The following is a 6,391-nucleotide window of genomic DNA, read 5'->3' on the forward strand; positions in this document are numbered from 1 at the left end:
GAAGATTATGAGTCACACGGTCAAGTTCCCGTATACACGTTCCTAACTTTTACTTTTATAAAAATAGGTGGTAAATTTTGACTTAAATTAACATAATATATATATATATATAGACACACACGAGTTTAACGCTCCATCAAAATTTGATGAGTTTGGTTAAAAATTTTAACTCATAAATCCGTTCTATCTTGTTTTTCTTTAATAGTTAAATTGAGAAACCAAAAAATACGACGATTTGAAGATACAAATATATTATAATTTAAATTATTAATGTAAGGACTTAAAAATATTTATATTTATTAAAGGAAGAATAAAGAGGGGTGGAAACAATATTAATATAAAAAAGGGACATTTTAATAAAAGGAAAATCAATTTTTAATATTTATGTTGAAGTTCTTAAAACCAAGGCAAAAAGTTCATTCTTATTTTTCAGAATGCTTCTTTCTCTAAAAAAATCTCATTCTCCTTCTTTGCTTTCTTTCTACCGTTGTTTCACATTAATCCAGTGCATGTTCGTTTAGAAAGTGTCCAACGTCCGAACGTCGAGAGTTTTAGATTGAACCGATTGGTTTCGCTTTTCAAACCAGTAAGTGGTTTCGCCTTTCTTCTCTGCTGTTTGGGAACCTAGGGTAAGTTGTATGTGCCTAGTGTTCTCCTTTTTCCAGTTTTCCTATGTTAAATTCTAGCTCTAAGAGTTGTTTCATCACCAATGTGGTGGTTATAGGACACTGCTTAAGTCCTTCTCCGGGTAAGATTCCACTGACAACTGTTTAGAGCGTTATAGCAAGCTGTGCTATTGTTACTAAGGTAAGGGGAGCTAGATAATTTTCTTTAGAATAGTTGTATGTCATTTAACTGTGTTATATTTTGTACTACTACACTGTTTTGGGTATGTCTATAATTGTTGAGCTGGTTGAGTTGCATGTCTTGATGATAACATGACGGTGAATGTATAAATTATTGTTTGATAATAAATTGGGGGAAATTATATTGTTGTGATTAAAATTGGTTGAGAGGGTGTGAGTCATGTTATGTTGGTTGTTTTGAAGGGTGAAATGAACTGGTAGGGTCCTAGGCACTGTTGTGAGGAAGAGAGGTAGTAAAATTTAGAAACAGGAGTTACGAGTGCATTTGGACTGTTGGGACACCTTAGGTAAGTCATTTGTGACTTGTTAGGCTCATAAAATTGGTCCATAACATGATTAAAATGGTAGAAGTGGAATTGAGTCCTTAGGTTGATGAAACTAGTGTTTTTGAGTGAGTTTAGAGGAAGTGAGAGGGTGTTTTTGAGTAACTGAGGTCTAGGGTGTAACTGGGATGTTGAGGCAGTCTTAGCAAGTGGATTGTGACTTGTTTGAGTCACCAAATTGGTCAAAATAGGTACAAAGTGTTAGAATTGGGTTTGGGGTCCTCTAGTTATTGAATTTGATGTTTTGGAGTGGAATAAGTTGGTTTAGTACATCTAATTCCTATCCAATGACCAATGCAATACTTTACTTTCATCTATAAACATGTTTCATATCAATATTAGTGTTACAAATTTTAAATTGATCATTTGGATGTGTCTCAGATGCACCAAACCAAAAAAATCAGTTTGCTGTCAAAAACTAATAAGAATAATCGATTATCTCACTTGATAATCGATTATTCTAGTCAGAAAGTCGTATTTTCTTTAAAGCTCTCGTAAATAATCAATTATTACGTGTGATAATCGATTATTATCGTTGGAAAATCATCCAAGACAGTTTTAGGTGGTTTTCGGGGTTCTGGGTATCATTTTTTGACGTTCTTTAAGTCACTTTGGGGGTTTTGGACCTTTTCAGAACTGTTGGTCATGGTTTCAAAGTTTTTTTCCTTGTCTAAGTAACATTTTAAGGGGTATTGGATTGTTTAGTGGTTCTTCTTGGACTGTTATTGTCTATTAATGTATATGGAATGGTTTCATGCGATTTTTGATGAATTGTTGGGTTGTTTGTGGTCTTTTGAAGTATAATTAATATTATATATATGTTTGTATGCAATGTAAAAGTGAAAGGTTATATGTATATGGTTTATGGATGTAATTCCATGATCCTCAAGGGAGGTTACATGGTGGTGCCCTGTTGTTTGTTGTGATTGACCGTATGAATGGCCGGAGTGTCCTTATGGAGTTTATCCTAACATTCTAATGATCATCCATGCTCAAGTAGAGAGTGATGAGTCATGTGGTGAGAATAGCAGGAGGTCCTAGCCCATAGACTCTTGGGTGAGTTATAACGGACTAACCTCGAGTGGCAGCTGATGGTTTCCCAGTTACTACACCACCCGGGTGCACAAACCCCTGGAACTTGACATTTCTTATTAGTCCGGATGGTCAAATCACGTGGTTGATCATTGGTATCAGAATAATGCAATCGATCTTAGTCTGTATTGTGTTATGGTCCTTGCATGCTTGAAATACTCGGTTTTTACATACTTATGTATTGGTTAAATTGGTATGGGTTGTATGGTCTTTGTATATCTAGCTCACCCTTGCTTTCTTGTTGTGTGTTGCTTGGGTATGTTTTCCTTTGCGATGATCATCCAATTGGATGGGAGCAGATGTTGTTGAAGAGGTTCCCTTGGAGCAAGAGTTGGAAGATGTTGATGTTGCAACTTAGTTTATTAGGATTTCTATATTTCAATTTAAGTCATTTTGAAATAATCTGATAGTTGTATCACTTATATGTACTCTTTATATCTAAGTTTATGTTTAGACCTTTGACTTAAGGTTTAAATTCTGGTAGTTCTTGGATTACTGTAAACTTTAAGACTTATTTGCAAATCTATTTCTAAATTGTTCTCTTTTATTTGAATGATGACGTCTATATTATATGATTATTATTATTATATAATTGGGATGTCACAATGAATACTTAAAATTAAATTCTAATTATTAATTATAATGTAACAATTTAACATATATAAAGATAATAATTATTTTAATTTATTCTATTAAAAATATTAATTAATCAATTAAAATATAACAAACATATATCATATATTTATAATATATACATCTATATATAATTAGAAAAATTATAAAATTGATAGGATAGATTAGAATTTTCAAGTCATTTTTTTTTAACAGGGAAAACCAATCTGATTCACTGATAGGTTAATAGTTAATTAGGTCAAAATAAGTTAAATTGATCTGTATCACCACTTTTAATTATATTACAATTGAAATGAATTGACTTATCTTATTTTTTTAATAACAGTATGCCATACCCTGAAAATGATATGTAGAAGGAAGGGATAAATGTCTCGAAATAAGGAGACAGATGTATGTATGTGAGTGGACCGAGTGTCATTGGTGGTATATAAGTCAAGTTTTCAACTTTTCGTGCCACTTTGTGCATGCACCGTTTCACTCCAATCTTTTGAGTTTCCTTTTCTCCTCCATCTCTCTACAATTCTCTTCCTTCTTTCTCTATAAATTCTCATATTCTTCTTCTTCTTATCAACAATCAAGTTGTGTCTGAGCTTTCTTGGTGACAAGAGCTCCTCTTTTCACCGATCAAGTTATTGTTTTGGAATTGGTAAGTTAAACTCCTTCTCCTTTGAAGTTTCTGCATTTTCTGTTACATGCAAGCACTGTTTAGCTTGCATGTGTCCATCAACTACTCTTCTGAGTATAATTCTTAGATCTGGGTTGAATAAATGGTGTTTTCTCTCCCATCCAAAGATTTGTAGGCGGTGATTGTGCATGGGGGATAGTCAAATTCAGTAAGAGAATTTCTTGTGGTTCGTCCAAAGAAGTAAGGGAAGCTAGCTAATTTAATTAATTGGTTTTGATGTATGAATATGTAGTTTGATAATATTACATGTATACGAAATTTAATGATCTGGTATTTGGTGTTGTTGGTATGGAATATTGATGTTGTGTTTATGGTGATGATTATAATTTTGTATGATTTTGGTTCAGTGGTCGAGTGAAATTGAAAGGAAGTGTGGTAGTGAAAATGGGGGATCAGTGTTCAGTATGAGTTTGTGTTGTATAGGGAATCTGGGTCCGTTGATTAGAGACTTGTTAGAGTCCTTAAGACACTCAAAAGTGTACTAAAACTAGTAAATTTGGTTCTCGGTCATTGAGTTCATGATTCTGGAGACTTGATTCTCAAATCTGTGAATGAAACTCTTTTAATGGTGTTAGAAAGATTTAGGTACACTTAATTAATGTATAAGAATGTATTATACAAGTTTGGAGGACTAGAATTTGAGTGAGTGTAGTGAAGTTGGTAAGAATGGGTGTTGGTCATAATTCTACAGTCATTTTGCAGAATTATGTAGTTTCGCTGAGGGTCTTTTATTGACCGATCGGCCTGTTCGGTGCTCGGTCTTAACTGAGTTTTGCTATTGTGGAATTTCAGTTAATGACCAATCGGTCTTGTGCTACTATTCAATTAAATATAGCATTCGGTCTATTCATAACATTTAGTCTTAAATGTATTCGGTCTGTTATAGGTCTGATATGTTTATACCGAATATATTGACTTGGGCTGAACACTATTGGCTCAGGCTGAACACTTAAACCTTAGAAGTGCCTGGTTTTATACTAGCACTCGGTCTCTTCATAGTACTTAGTCTTGAACTTGTATTCAGATCCAAGGGTGTTCCGTCTAAGCCATTAGTGTTCGGCTTAAGCCAATAGTGTTTGGCATAAGCCAATAGTGTTTGGCATAAGCCAATAGTATTTGGTTTAAGCTAATAGTGTTCAGCCTAAGCCAATAGTGTTCAGCCCATGTCAATATGTTTGGTATAAGGTTCAAGTGTTCGACTCATGAGTGAGTCTTAATCTCTAAATGACCATTCGGTCATATTCACATTTAGGGAGTGTTCTCCCTTTCGGTCTCGTCCATAGGCTATATTGATCTCTTCCTTTTTGGTCTTGTTCAAGGGTGAGATTTGTGTTACTCTTCGGCTTGACTTGTATGGATGAGGAAGTATGATAGTAATAAAAATATGGTGTGATAATTGTAATAAAATGTGAAAGTATGATGTGAGATTTATAATATGGATATGAAATAGAATTCCAGGGAGGAATGTCTCGGTGGTTGGTTTCAATGTGGTAATAGTATGAATATGGTTATGCTAAGTTGACGTTCATCCTGACATTCTAATGGTCACCGAGTCTCAAGTAGAGAATGGTGACGCATGCGGTGAGAATAGTAGGAGGCCTGGTCACGTATAGCTTGGTGGCTAACAGACTAAACTCTTGTGTAGGCTTGGGTTTCCAGCTACAGTGAGGGATGAAGGGCTAACCTCATGTGGCGGCTTGGGTTTCCAACTATGGTATTTGTGTGGTGTTCCAATTTACCTTTCCACGAGTGCAAGAACGGTCGTAGCTACATATTCATAGAGTCCGGACAGTCAGTGTATTGTGGTATATTATAACATGCTTTTATGATTCGGGATATGTTTGTCTGAATTGTATGTTGACATAGTTAATTAAATTACACTAACTTACCCTTATTTTTCTGTCTTGTCATGTTTTTCATTCAGTCGTCCTTGTCCTTACAATGATCACCCTGTGGATGTGAGCAGATGATGTTGAAGGTACGTTGGAATAGGCGTTGGGAACAGAAGACAATTTCCATTAGAGTAAGACCGTTAAGTCTTGTACTTCTTTTGTATTAGTTTAGAACCATTCAGTTTATACCTTGCTTGTATGACTGTTCAGTTTGTACTTATACTAGCATTAGTGTAGGCTTTCTATAAAGTTTTAAATTTATGGTTATTTTAGGATAACTGTAAATTAACTTTAATTCTCCCTTGTAACGGTTCTATTTTATTATAAATATAAGGACTCTTAAGTATAGTTTACAGCTATATTTTGAAGATGTTACATAGTACAACCAAAGTAATAATTTATTTTATCAAAATATTATAAAAATTATTTTTTAATAACATTATAATTTTTTTAAGTTGTTAATCTATATAATTAAAAATAATTATAAAAACGAATTTTAAAAAAGATAATAATTAAATAATAAATAATTTTTATTGATAATATATAATTATTATACTTTTTTAAATAATAAAATAATAAATAATTGTTGTTGATAGACTGTGAGTCAATTGATCTTTAATCTAAATCAAATTAATTTAAACCAGAATTTAAAGTTAACTGGGTAATTATCAACATTAAAAAAAATTGAATTTTTTTCAAGCCAGCTTCACCCGGATGTTAATATCATGTTTTGACATATCTAGTTTTTGACACCTTTTGGTACTTTCCTCAAAAAATTGATTGCTCCATTTTATTGAATCACTCTCATTAAATGAATAAAAGAAGAAAATTGGTTCCCAAATAAAGTATGTGTAAACATGTGACGTGCAAAAGCACTTTATAGTAAAGAAAATTGCTTTT

The sequence above is a fragment of the Vigna radiata genome, unplaced genomic scaffold, assembly GCF_000741045.1.
Source record: "Vigna radiata var. radiata cultivar VC1973A unplaced genomic scaffold, Vradiata_ver6 scaffold_282, whole genome shotgun sequence".
Taxonomy (NCBI): domain Eukaryota; kingdom Viridiplantae; phylum Streptophyta; class Magnoliopsida; order Fabales; family Fabaceae; genus Vigna; species Vigna radiata.